The sequence below is a fragment of the Theropithecus gelada genome, chromosome 10 (assembly GCF_003255815.1).
Source record: "Theropithecus gelada isolate Dixy chromosome 10, Tgel_1.0, whole genome shotgun sequence".
Lineage (NCBI taxonomy): Eukaryota > Metazoa > Chordata > Mammalia > Primates > Cercopithecidae > Theropithecus > Theropithecus gelada.
This window is the reverse complement of record NC_037678.1, coordinates 71,568,373-71,582,851: the sequence shown is the minus strand read 5'-3', so window position 1 is coordinate 71,582,851 and position 14,479 is coordinate 71,568,373. Positions and strand designations below refer to the sequence as shown.

The 14,479-nt window shown below is 45.3% G+C and overlaps 1 pseudogene; it reads right to left on the bottom strand.

Moving 5' to 3' along the window:
- Window positions 1-3,794: 3,794 nt before the first annotated feature.
- On the bottom strand, window positions 3,795-9,354 carry LOC112632487 (annotated as a pseudogene).
- Between the last annotated feature and the right edge of the window lie 5,125 nt (window positions 9,355-14,479).

Genomic DNA, 14,479 nt, shown 5'->3' with positions numbered 1-14,479 from the left:
AAAAAAGATTCACTCTAATTGAACCAGCTTATATTACATGCCCATCTTGAGCCGGTCTTGGAGGTGGAGCGTGTCTGCTGGTTTAGTTCAGGTCACCGGCTCTACCTTGGAGCAGGGAAGGGATGGTTAAGGTGGAACACGTGACCTAGGCTGAGCCAACAGATACTCCCCAGAGTCATATGGATCTCCAAGCAGAAATGGACCATGTTGAATACAATAGCAAACACTTCAATAGAACCTACTTTATGCTTTACATGTATCGACTCACTACATCCTCATAGCAACAACCCTATGAAATAGGTATTGTTATTTTCATTTTACAGATGAAGAAACCAAAGGATGAAAAGGCAAAGTGATTTTTTCAAAGTCACCAGGTTACTAAGTGACAGAGGCAGTTTGCTCTTAACCTCTGTATAATCAGGAGCTCAGCTGAGCAGGAGAGAGCTGAACTGCCAAGTGCTGGAGTAGCTGATTAATGATGGCCTGGCATGGTGGCTCATGCCTGTAATCCTCGCACTTTGGGAGGCTGAGGCCAGTGGATTGCTTGATCTCAGGAATTTGAGACCAGCCTGGGCAACATGGTGAAACACTGTCTCTATAAAAAATATAAAAATTAGCTGGGTATGATGGCATGCGCCTGTAGTCCTAGCTGCTGGGGAGACTGAGGTAGGAGGATTGCTTGAGCCCAGGAGGCAGAGGTTGCAGTGAGCCGAGATCACACCACTGCACTCCAGCCTGGGTGACAGAGTGAAACCCTGTCTCACAACAAAAAAAGTCAAAGTGAAAGCAATAGCCAACCCCCAAATCTCTTATTATTACAGTACAAGGAAGAGGCTAAACCAGAGAACCCGGTTTGTTTTCTTTTGTAGAACACGGATCCACCCTGTTCTCATTTCCTCATAGAATGATGCCATCTGGGGTCGGGTGGATGAGCACAGGTGTGGGGTTGGTCTCACTGCAGAAGAGCTTCCAACAAAAGGCTCCTGCAGTTGTACAGACCTGGGGGCCAGGGATGGGGTGGGGAAGGGAGAGTGGGAAAAGTTCTGAGTCAGCATGGAGGAAAGTGTCTTCAAGGATTCCCCACTCCCCATGATAAGGAGGTCGTGGCCAAAGGCCTACCCCACTGCAATGAAGACGTGTCTGAATGAAGACCTAGGGTAGGAGCGGAGATGTGTGTGAGAGGTCAACTGTCCAGGAGGCTTGAGTCTGTGCCTGCAACTGTCTTTAAAGACTGCAATGCATCCGCTGTGCACAACTCAGCTGTGAGGCCTGCCAGGTAAAACCTGTCATTGCCTGTGGTTGAGCTGAAAAATCACACATAGGTTTTTAGCCAGGAGCTGGACTTTTTGTGAAGGGATGCATAAGTTCAGAGGAGGAAAACCAAGAAAGGAGGCCTGGACATAGATTCCCTCACATTGCATGTAGCCCTCGTGCCTCCAAATGTGCCAGAGAGTGACCCCACACATGTACAGCAACTGCACATGGGTATCTTCCCAGGTACTCAGAGCTGTGTGTGCAGCTCTCACAGGCAGATACACCTGCATGCACATGCACATGGATGCATCCTGGGACTGTTTCTTTTTTTCTTTTTTGAGATGAAGTCTTGCTCTGTCGCCCAGGTTGGAGTGCAGTGGCATAATCTCTGCTCACTGCAACTTCCGCTCCCTGGGTTCAAGTGATTCTCCTGCCTCAGCCCCGCTATTAGCTGGGATTACAGGCGCCTATCACCACTCCCAGCTAATTTTTGTATTTTAGTAGAGACGGGGTTTCACCATGTTGGCTAGGTTGGTCTCCAACTCCTGATCTCAGGTGATCCACCCATCTTGGCCTCCCAAAGTGCTGGGATTACAGGTGTTAGCCACCGCGCCCGGCCCAAAATTTATCATTTTAACCATGGTAAGTGTACAATTCAGTCACGTTAAGTATATACACAGTGTAGCGTAACCACTACCACTATCTATTTCCAGAAAGTTTTCATCATCCTAAACAGAGATTTTGCACTCATTAAATAATAACTTCCCATTTCCTCCTCCTGCTCCCAGCCCCTTGGTAACTTATTTTTTCGTTTATTTTGAGACAGGGCCTCATTCCAGTCATCCAGGCTAGAGTGCGGTGTCATCATCACAGCTCACTGCAGCCTCAACTTCCCAGGCTCAGGTGATCCTCCCACCTCAGTCTCATGAGTAGCTGGGACTACAGGTAGGTGCCGTCATGCCCTGCTATTTTTTTTGTAGTTTTAGTAGAGATGGCGTTTTGCCATGTTCCCCAGGCTGGTCTCGAACTCCAGGACTCAAGCGACCCACCTGTCTTGGCCTCCCAAAATGCTGGGAATACAGGTGTGAGCTATCATGCCTGGCCAGTACTTTCTTCTTCTTTTTTAAAATTCCTTAAAATTTTTATTAATCACTTACAAGTAACAAAAACCCAATATGTATTAACACATAAATAACATTTTTGACAAATAGCTATTTTTATTTTTTTCACATATTAAAACCCACTAAAAATAACCATTTTTCTAACCACCACCAACAAAAATCATTAGTGAGAAGAGTACTGCTGCTTTACATTTCTCCAAATCTCTTCAATGTCAGACAACAGACGAAAGCTGGATTCTCATCTGCTTTTGCATTCAGCCTATTACAATATCACACCAGACAGCCTCTTGAAAACTCCTCTGCACACTCATGAAAAAATGAGAGTGAAAAAGATAAACGATGGTCGGGCATGGTGGCTCACACCTGTAATCCCAGTACTTTTTGAGGCTGAGGTGGGCAGATCACTTGAGCTCAGGAGTTCCAGACCAGCCTGGCCAACATGGTGAAACCCCGTCTCCACTAAAAATACAAAAATTAGCCAGGTGTGGTGGCGGGTGCCTGTAATCCCAGCTACTCAGGAAGCTGAGGTAGGAGAATTGCTTGAACCTGTGAGGCGGAGGCTGCAGTGAGCTGAGATCGTGCCACTGCACTCTAGTCTGGGCAACAGAGCAAGACTCCTTCTCAAATAAAAAAAAAGAAAAACAATAAAAGATGAAATGATGTCTTAGTGTTATAAAAATAGCTTTGACCTAGAATACCCTTGAAAAGCTCTTGAGGGCCCCAGACCACACTTTGAGAACTGCTCTAGATGAATCTCTTCATTTTACGTATAAGGACTATGGACCTCAGAGAGAGTAAGTGAGAAATTCAACATCACACAGCCTGTTAATAGTAGGATACAGACATTAGATGGTTTGTCTCACTTCTCTTGGTTTAGGTTCTCAATTGAAAACCTGGGAAATATACCCTAATGACCTGTCCTATTCCCTGTAAGTTGCAAAGATTGTCACAATATATTACCCTCCCCACCATTTCTTTAATAAAAGAGGTAATCAACAAACTTGGTAAATTTTGCAACAGGCATACTGTGTTTGAATCTAAACTACAATATTTGAATTTGGGTCTGTATTTGAACAGAAATACTAAGGCAAATTCGACTGCATCCTACTCCATGCAAGCTAGTAATGACAAACTGTACAGTACATATCATAGGTAAATATGGAAAGCAAATTACCCATAATATCAGTATTTATCATATATTCTGTGTATGGAATACAATTCAATAACATATTTCAGAAAAATTTTCTCAAGTACTAGCTGAAAGGGTGGTGGGTACATTAAGAGACTGCAAATAAATTGGCAATCACAGGAACTTTTTAAAGATAAAATGGAGTTGTTCTGAAATGTAGATATTTTTCATTCCTTAACCAGACCTTATTTTTGTCTTTTTAAAGAAAATCGAGAAATCTTCTCAGCCACCTAGAGATGATTTCCTTTGTATCCCACCAGATGGTTCAACTCTTCTACAAATGGATCAAAGCCTTGTTCTTTTAAACAACATAGTCCCCAGAAAAGCTGGTCCAGAGGAGGAAATTCTTCCCAAGGAACCCACTCCCAACTTTCATCTTTTTCAGAGTCTATATTCTTTCGTTCTGAATCATGAGTCACATCCACTTCTCCTTTCATTAATATAGTAACAGAATGGTAATTCTCCTTCTCAATGAAAGAATTCACAACTGAGGCAAAGCGAACATTTTTCAGGTGAAGAGCTGCTTTTTCCCAGGTTTCCCTTTGAGCACATTCTTCTCAGGTCTCACCGAATTCCAGATGACCTGCAGGGAGTTGGAAACTGCCGGCTCCAACCGAGCCTTTCCTCTTCCCGAGGAGGACGCAACACGGATGCTTGCAGCTGGTCACCACGACTCTGACTCCGGGCACGGCTCCCACAGCTCTGTGCTGGCCGTCATAGTGCGTGGAAGCCCGGCCAGTAATTTCTATTCTGCTTTCTGTCTCTGTGAATTTGCCAATACTAAGTACCTCATATAAGTAAAATTATACAAATTTCCCTTTTTGTGTGTGGCTTATTTCACTTGAAATGATGTTTTAAAGTCTCATCTATGTTGTAGCATGTTATCAGAATTTCATTCTTTTTTATGGCTGAATACTATTCCATTGCATAAATATACCACATTCTGGTTACCCATTTATCTGTTGATGTACATTTGGGTTATTTCCACCTTTTGGCTACTGTGAATAATGCTGCTACGAACACTGGTGTACAATATCTGTTTGAGTCCCTGCTTTCAATTCTTTTGGACATATATCTAGGAGCAAAACTGCTGGATCATATAATTCTGTTTAAATCTTTGAGGAACCAACAAGCCGTTTTCCACAGTGGCTACACTGTTTTACATTCCCACAAGCAATGCATGAGGGTTCCAGTTTCTCCATATCCTCCCCCATATCCTCATCAACACATCTTTTCTCTTTTTTCTGTTTTTTTTTTTTTTTTTTTTTTTTTTTTTTTTTTTTTTTGTGGAGTCTTGCTCTGTTACCCAGGCTGGAGTGCAGTGGCGCGATCTTGACTGACTGCAACCTTCGCCTCCTGGGTTCAAGCGATTCTTGTGGCTCAGCCTCCCGAGTAGCTGGGACTACAGGTGCTCGCCACTACACCTGGCTGAATTTTTGTTTTTTTTAAATGTATTTTTGGTAGAGACAGGGTTTCACCATGTTGGCCAGGCTGGTCTTGAACTCCTGACCTCAAGTAATCCGCCCACCTTGGCCTCCCAAAGTGCAGGGATTACAGGTGTGAGCCACCGCGCCCAGCCTGCCCCCAAACATTTAAAAGCCCTCTGGTCTTGTGGGTTTGTGTAAAGCTCTTTAGCAGGGAGTCATTATCCCAGATTGGTCTGCTTGTTTTCTCTTACTGTCTTTGCCTAGGTGGTGTTGCATCCTTTGGGAATTCTGCTTTTCTGCTGCACAGAAGAGGTGCTAAAAAGAAAGGATGGGTGGGCAGGCAAGCATACAGTCAAAAGCTAAGTGCAGAAACTAAAGCTTAAATTTATAATGATCCGACCCACCTGTGTCACTATATTAGGCAGCAGGGTTGTAAGACAGTTGTGCCTGGACACTACTTGTTTTATTTATTTTATTTATTTATTTATTTATTTATTTTTGAGACGGAGTCTTGCTCTGTCACCCAGGCTGGAGTGCAGTGGCCAGATCTCAGCTCACTGCAAGCTCCGCCTCCCGGGTTTACGCCATTCTCCTGCCTCAGCCTCCCAAGTAGCTGAGACTACAGACGCCCGCCACCTCGCCCGGCTAGTTTTTTGTATTTTTTAGTAGAGACGGGGTTTCACTGTGTTAGCCAGGATGGTCTCGATCTCCTGACCTCATGATCCGCCCGTCTTGGCCTCCCAAAGTGCTGGGATTTCAGGCTTGAGCCACCGCGCCCGGCGGGAATCAGTCTTTTTAAGGACACTGAGGCACAGAACCTTGTTATATAGAGAGTCACAGACCCGGGCACAATGCAGTACATTAATGGCTTTCTCATTAGTCCGGGAGGTTACTGTTTTAAGGAGCTCTATTTTTTAGACAGGGTCTCACTCTGTCACCCAGGCTGGAATGCAGTGGTGTGATCACGGCTCAGTGTAGCATTGAACTCCCAGGCTCAAGTGATCCTCCCACCTCAGCTGGAGTAGCTGGAGCTACAGGCACATGCCACCACGCCTACCTAATTTTTTAATTTTTTGTAGAGACAGGGTTTCACCATGTTGCCCAAGCTGGTTTTGAACTCCTGGGCTCAAGTGATCCTCCTGCCTTGGCCTCCCAGAGTACTGGGATTACAGGCATGAGCCACTGTGCCTCGCCCTAAGGAGCTCTTGTATGGGGAATCTCAGGCATTGCACTCAAGCTTGTCGGGTGATCTAGTGTGTGTGAGAGGAGCTCATCTATCTGGTAGAATTGGTTCTAGAAGGGGCCAGTCTTGATGTCTCTGTCTCTCTTTTTTTTGTGACAGAGTCTTGCTCTTTTGCCCAGGCTGGAGTGTGGTGGTGCAATAATAGCCTACTGCAGCCTTGACTTCCTGGGCTCAAGTGATCCTCCCACCTCAGCATCCAAAGTAGCTGGGACTATAGGCATATGCCACCATACCCAGCTAACTTTTTAAAACAATTTTAAAACAAATTTTAAAATAATTTTTTTGTAGAGACAGGTTCCCACTATGTTACCCAGGCTGGTCTGAAACTCCTGGGTTCAAGTGATCCTCCTGCCTCGGCCTCCCAAAGTGCTGGGATTATAGGTGGGAGCCACTGTGCCTGGCCAAGACCTGATGTCAGTGAGGGCAAAAGATGAACCAGTGGACTTGGGGTTTGGATGGGAGTGTCTTAATTTCCACCTAAGAGCTCTCTGTGGGTACCCAGTTCAGGAACCAAATGAGCATCAACAAAGGCAAGCATGGCAAAAAGGCCATGCGGCCGGGCGCAGTGGTTCACGCCTGTAATCCCAGCAGTCACGCCTGTTAATCCCAGCACTTTGGGAGGCCAAGGTGGGTGGATCACCTGAGGTCAGGAGTTTGAGACCAGCCTCGCCAACATGGTGAAACTCTGTCTCTACTACAAATACAAAAATTAGCTGGGCATGGTGGCATGCGCCAGTAATCCCAGACACTCAGGAGGCTGAGGCAGGAGAATCACTTGAACCTGGGAGGCAGAGGTTGCGGTGAGCTGAGATTGCACCATTGCACTCCAATCTGGGAGACAAGAGAGAAACTCTGTCTCAACAACAATGACAACAAAAAAAGGCCATGCAATGACATTTCACAATCTTGGCCATTATGGCAGAACCCCCGTTTCCCCACCATTGTCAGGTTCAGAGGAAGGGGGCAAAGGGCACAAGGAGTTGCCCATGGGTTAACAGGAGTGTAGACCAGGGTGACACCACTTTGTGGAGAGGGTCCAACGTCATATTATTTAAGGATGTTCTCATGTGTGTCAGTTTTAAGTTACTCTGCCCCTTAATCACTGTCACTATCTACACCCTATTGTTTGTTAGGCAGGGGTACAATTACCTCTACCTCTTGTAAAAGCTCATCATGGACCGGGCGCGGTGGCTCACGCCTGTAATCCCAGCACTTTGGGAGGCCGAGGCGGGTGGATCACGAGGTCAGGAGATCAAGACCAGCCTGGCCAACATGGTGAAACCTCGTCTCTACTAAAAATACAAAAATTAGCTGGGCATGGTGGCATCCACCTGTAATCTCAGCTATTTGGGAGACTGAGGCAGGAGAATTGCTTGAACCCAGGGGGTGGAGGTTGCAGTGAGCCCAGATAGTGCCACTGCACTCCAGCCTGGGTGACAGAGCAAGACTCTGTCTCAAAAAAACAAACAAACAGGCAAAAGCTCATCATTATTATCAGCTCTGTGTTGCCCCGTGTACTAATGAAATTCAGGCAAAGATTCTGGCTAGGCAAATTAGGATCACTGGGATTCTAAATCAGCATGCTTGGGGCTATAGGAGTGTGTATGTGTTGAGGGGCCAGGGTCAGGGGTGCTCTAATGTCTGTCTTCAGTTCATCTACCATTCTTTTCTTTTTTTTTTTTTTTGAGATGGAGTTTCACTCTTGTTGCCCAAGCTGGAGTGCAATGGCGCGACCTCGGTTTACTGCAACCTACGCCTCCCGGGTTCAAGCAATTCTCCTGCCTCAGTCTCCCGAGGAGCTGGGATTACAGGCACCCGCCATAATGCCCCGCTAATTTTTGCATTTTAGTAGAGATGGGGTTTCACCATGTTGGCCAGGCTGGTCTTGAACTCCTGACCTCAGGTGATCCACCCGCCTCAGCCTCCCAAAGTGCTGGGATTACAGGCATGAGCCACCGCGCCGCCGGTCTATCATTCTTTACTGGAGTACCGGAGGGCAGCAGGAGTGAGAAAGAAGAGGTTTATGGGAACCCGGAGGTTGAGGGAGAAATCAGCACTGGGTATCACCTTTAATGGGAAGGACAGGCAACTGGGGCATCTGCAGAGGACTTAATAAGCTGTAGAGGTACTATTTAGATGACCAGACATTATTATTATTTTTAATCTATTTTTTATTTTTATAGGTTTACGGGGTACAAGTGCATATATTGCATAGTGGTGGAGCGGGCTTCTAGTGCCCCATTACCCGAATAGTGAATGTTGCATCCAATAGGTAATTTTTGAATCCCCGCCCCCCCTTGCCCTCCCATCGTTTGTGGCCTCCAATGTCTATTATTCCAATCGATACCACACATTATTGTTATTACTATTACTATTATTTTTTGGTGAGATGGAGTCTCACTCTGCCGCCCAGGCTGGAGTGCAGTGGTGCGATCTCCGCTCACTGAGAGCTCCGCCTCCCGGGTTCACGCCATTCTCCTGCCTTAGCCTCCCGAGTAGCTGGGACTATAGGCGCCCGCCACCACGCCCGGCTAATTTTTTGTTTTTGTATTTTTAGTAGAGACGGGGTTTCACCGTGTTAGCCAGGATGGTCTCGATCTCCTGACCTCGTGATCGGCCCTCCTCGGCCTCCCAAAGTGCTGGCATTACAGGCATGAGCCACCGCGCCCGGCCACCACACATTATTTTTTAATTTTAGCAGGAGTTGATTGAAAACCCTATTCTGGGGCTCAGTGAGTCTGACTAATTGGGTAAATGGACGTTCCATGGAATTTCCTGTTCCCTAAGGCCCATGTCTGTGTGTCTTGTGAAGTGTGAGTCTTGACCTGGATCTCTTGTGTCTGGGACACCAGTAGACATTGGGAAGGCTTTGGCAAGGCCCTGAACAATGGGGTCCGACCCCTCCAGTCTGGTGTACCTGCGTTTAGCCTACGTTTGCGACCGCCAAGGCGCGGGTATACCGAGTACTGCCGGCAGATGGCGGTAAAGACTGACGCAAATCAATCAGCTAACGGCTTCAAGGGCCGGCTGTAGGGCGTGGGAGAGCGGTGTGGAATGCATCCTGGTTGTAAGTCGCCAAGGGCGCATTTTATTGCAGAATTTGCAATTGGAGAAGACCATTTTGGCCCTTAGTGTGCCGAAAGAGAGAGAGGCCTTTGTTCTGCGAGCCTTGCTGGTGCCCGGTCCCTGCCTACACGAGCTGGCTTTGAGCCCCCTCTCCCGGCGTTCATCTTCTGTCCCCATTTCTATTCCCTCCAGCCTTCCTTCTTCGCGCCAACCAAGCTTATTTCCTGCTCAGCCTTTGCAGGGCCGGTGGGTCACCGGCTTTGCATGTTGTCCTCAAGGTCTTCACGTGGCTGGCTCATCATGCAATCAGCTCTTTTCCTTTCTTAAAGAGGTCTTGCCTGACCACCATTTCTAACGAGGTTCTTCCTCCCTATCACTTTCCATCTATCACTCTGTTTTATTTTCTTTGTAGCTATGATCACTACCTGATTTTACACATTCATTTTTTTAATGTTTATTACACATTCTGCTAGGTGAAATAAGTCAAACACAGAAAGACAAATACTTCATGTTCTCACTTATATATGGAATCTAAAATAATTGAACTGTGGTCAGAAACCACCAGGGATCATGGCAGATGGGAGGCAGGACTAGACTGCAGTTCCCACTCAGATGGACAGAGCAGCGTGTGGAGGCTCGCATCATGAAGTTTTGCTTCGGAAGGACTGCAGGAACGCATTAGGAAAGCCAAGAGAACCCACAGGCCCTCTGAAGGAAACGGATTGCTCCTTGAGGAGGGCTGCCAGAGGCCCAGAGAGGCCACAGGGAGAAGGAAACCTCCAGCTGAACTTTGTAACAATTTGAACTGATCAAGAAGCCTCCTGGCCAGAACCCAGAAAAGAACGTATTTGTCCTAATGCTCTCCCTCCCCTTGCCCCCACAGCCGAACTTTATGCATTTTAACATGTTTATTAGATTCACCGAATCACTTAGCCTTTTGGAACTCCCTTGAATTACACTTTTAAAGTCACTTTCCCCTTTCTCAAGCCCCCCGCAACCGTTGATCTGTTTCATTCTTTTGCATATGGATATACAGTTTTCCCGACACCATTTATTGAAGAGATTGTCCTTTCTCCTTTGCATACACTTGACACCTTTGTTTAAAACCAATTGGCTGTAGATGTGTGGGTTCATTTCTGGGCTTTCTATTCTGTTCAATTGCTCAATGTATCTATTTTTATGCCAGTACTATGCTGTTTTAAATACTGTTGCTTTGTAGTATAATTTGAAATCAGGTAGTGTGATGGCTCCAGCTTTGTTCTTTTTGCTTATGTTTACCTTGGCTATTTGGGTTTTTTGGAGGCTCCAGATGAATTTTAGGATTTTTTTTTATATCTATGAAAAATAACATTGGAATTTTGACAGGTGTTGCATTGAATCTGTGTATTGTTTTGGGTAATATGAACATTTTAACAATATTAAGCCTTCCAATTCAAGAACACAGGGTATCTTTCCATTTGTTTGTGTCTTCTTCAATTTTTTTTATTAATGTTTTATAGTTTTCAGTGTACAGGTCTTTTACCTCCTTGGTTAAATTTATTCCTAAGGATTTTATTATTCTGGTAGCTATTATAAATGGAACTATTCTATTGATTCCATTTTTGGAAAGCTCATTATTAGTGTAGATAAGCATTACTGACTTTCATATATTGATTTTGTATCCTGAAACTTTATTGAATTTATCAGTTCTAACAGTTTTTTGGTGGAATCTTTAGGGTTTTCTACATAAAAGATTGTGTCATCAGCAGTGATATTTTCAATTCTTTATGTTCTATTTGGATGCCTTTTCTTTTTCTTGTTTTATTGCTCTGGCAAGGACTTCCAATACTATGTTGAATAGAAGCAGTGAGAGTGGGCATCCTTGTTTTTTTCTAGATCTTAGAGAAAAGGGCAGACCTCAAAATTTTATCCGGACACTGCCTTTAGGAATAAAGACATTTTCTAGCTTCCCTTAAATCTAGTGTGGCCGTGTGACTAAGTTCTGGCCAGTGGTATGCACAAAGATGCCATATGCAATTTTTAGGAAGGTTTCCCTTTTTAAAATTAATTTATTTTTGAGATGGAGTCTCCCTCTGTTGACCAGGCTGGTGTGCAGCAGTGGGATCATGGCTCACTGCAGCTTTGACCTCCTGGACTCAAAGGATCCACATCAGCCCCCCGAATAGCTGGAACTACAGGTGCACGCTACCATGCCCAGCTAAGTTTTGTATTTTTTGTAGAGACAAAGTCTCATTATGTTGCCCAGGCTGGTCTTGAACTCCTGAGCTCAAGTGATCCTCCTGCCTTGGCCTCCAAAACTGCTGGGATTACAGACATGAGCCACTGTGCCTGGACTAGGGGAGGTCTCTTAAAAGGAGTGTGATGAGAACCTCTTTGTCATCTTCCATTCCTTCTGTTGTTTGAAGCAAAATTTGTAAGGTGCCAGTTCATGAAATCAAAACATATTTTAGCTGGAAATCTGTATTAGTTTGCCATTGCTGCATAACAAATTACCACAAATTTAGCTACTTAAAACATTACCTATTTGTTAACTCAGAAGTCTGGGCAAGCTCAGGTGAATTCTATACTCAGGGTATCATGAATTTGAAAACAAAGTGTCAGCAGGCTGAGTTCTTATCTGAGGCCTCTGGATAAGAATCAGCTTCCAAGCTCATTCAGGTTGTTGACAGAATTCAGTTCCTTGCAGGTGTAGAATTGAAGACCTCACTTCCTTGCTGGCTGCCACCTGGGGGCTGCTTTCAGTTTCTAGGGGCCATCCACGTTCTTCATCACAGGCCCCTGCATCTTCAAGTCACTATACCATTTTTATTTATTTATTTATTTATTTATTTATTTATTTATTGAGATGGAGTCTTGCTCTGTTGCCCAGGCTGGAGTGCAGTGGCATGATCTCAGCTCATTGCAACCTCTGCCTCTTAGGTTCAAGCAACTTCCAGCTATTTTTGGGTATTTTTAGTAGAGATGGAATTTCACCATGTTGGCCAAGCTAGTCTCGAACTCCTGACCTTAAGTGATCCAACCACTTTGGCCTCCCAAAGTGCTAGAATTACAGGCGTGAGCCACTGCGCCCAGCACCAGTAGACCATTTTCAATATTCAGTTGAAATATTCAATTTCATAATAGCATTTTAGCATTAGTGGTTAAAATCTGCCTTGAAGTAGATTAACAGTACAACCTCTTAAGATATTTTCCCTTTTCCTCCTCCTTTTCCTCCTTCTCTCCTTTCAAAGGCCAAGAACACAATCAGTGTACAGTCATCCTTCAAATAAGATGTAAAATTATTTTTCTTCTTTTTCTTTGCAGGGAAAAAAACTAGCAAAGAAACAAGAATAAACTAAGCACACAGATATTTAAAAGTTATTGAGGCTGGGCGTGGTGGCTCACGCCTGTAATCCTAGCACTTTGGGAGGCTGAGGCGGGCAGATAATGAGGTCAGGAGTTCGAGACCAGCCTGGCCAACATGGTGAAACCCCATCTCTACTAAAAATACAAAAAATAGCTGGGCATGATGGCCGGTGCCTGTAATCCCAGCTACTCGAGAGGCAGGAGAATTGTCTGAATCTGGGAGTTGGAAGTTGCAGTGAGCTGAGATCGTGCCATTGCACTCCAGCCTGGGCGACAGGGCAAGACTCCATCTCAAAAAAAAAAAAAAAAGTTATTGAGATTGAGCATACTTAAAGCTCGATTTTCATCTTTTCAAGCATCACATGCTGGTCACAGTAACTGTTTCAGTCGGCTTTAATGCTGTTCCTTGTAGAAAAATGAAAAGACAGGAAAAGAGAAGGAAGGAATCCTTAAGTCTTTTCATAGGAGAATTGCTTATCTAAATTAACACAGAAGTTTAAGTTATAGCTCTTGAGAATTTATATTTTAATATTTTATATTAATATTTTATTTTATAAGAGCCATGTTTGTATAAATTAAAAGTTCTCTATTATCTTCACATACTGAATAAGTTTGCCCCACCAAATGATATTTTTGTGATTGTATCTTTTACTTTTTGATTTCTAAAATTAACATACAGTAAAAACGACAACATTTGGGTGTACGGTTGCACGAGTTTTCACCACCAGCATGATCAGGGTGCAATTCTATCACCTCCCCAAATTCCCTTGGTCTCCTGGACCACCACAGAGAGGAATTCTTTTATATTCTGCCAAGGAAATCAAAGCTTGGCTGACAGGCCAGCTGCAGCTGAGGGTAGAGGGAGCAGCCATCTTGCAGTCCAACAAGGTGTTCTTTCAATCCTTGCATGTTAGCATCAACAGGCTTTCATTATACATTAAAAGCATATTTATTTTACACAATAAATAAATAAATAAAAACGATAAGGAGAAACAGTTTCAATGATACATGAAATTTAGGTAAATTGCTTCCTAGAGACACAATCCCCAAATCGTTGGTGGCGCTGTCAGTGGTAAACCATTAAAAGATGCAACACGACCCCCGGGAAAGAGAGATGCGATACCTCGTTTCTACCCCTTCATCCACACTGAAGGGAGGGAGACAGAACTGAGAAGACTCCTACTGCCATTCATGGCACCCAGGCTGTAGGTGCCAAGGGACACCTACAGGCCAGTGCCAAGTTGCCCTCAGCCCCACTTCGGCTTCCCTTCTATGCTCATCAGCACCCAAAGTCTGTAGGGGTCCGAGGTGGCAGAGGGCTGGTATGTCAGCACTGCCCCAAGTGTGTGCGCACCCAGCAGGCTGTGACAGCACCTGGGCTTGGCCTCGACTTTGCTCCAAGATTAGAGCCGGCACTGACAGCAAGGAGATGCCAGGCTGTGGGAGCAGGCACTTCTAAGCCTGTGAGGGCAATGGGGACTTCCCTGACCCTCAAGAGTGTAGAGATGCCTGGTTCCACAGCCGTGGTTTGGGCACCTGCAGCTACACCCAAAAGGGCAGGGCTCCTGCCTGCTCCCAGCACCCGCAAGAGCACAGGGAGGCCCGGCTTCACAACTGCAACCTGGGTGTCTGCATTTGAACCTGGCGAGCTCCTGCCCCACCAACTTGGAAGGTGTGGGGCTGTCATTGTCCCCAGCTCCGTAGCTCTGTGGAATGTACAGTCCCAGCTGCACCTCCCTGCTGCAGCTAGCGTGATGGCAGTGTCCACTCCAGATGGGCCGCCACTGCCATCACTGGCTACTTGGGAGGCTGAGGCATGAGAATCTCACACACA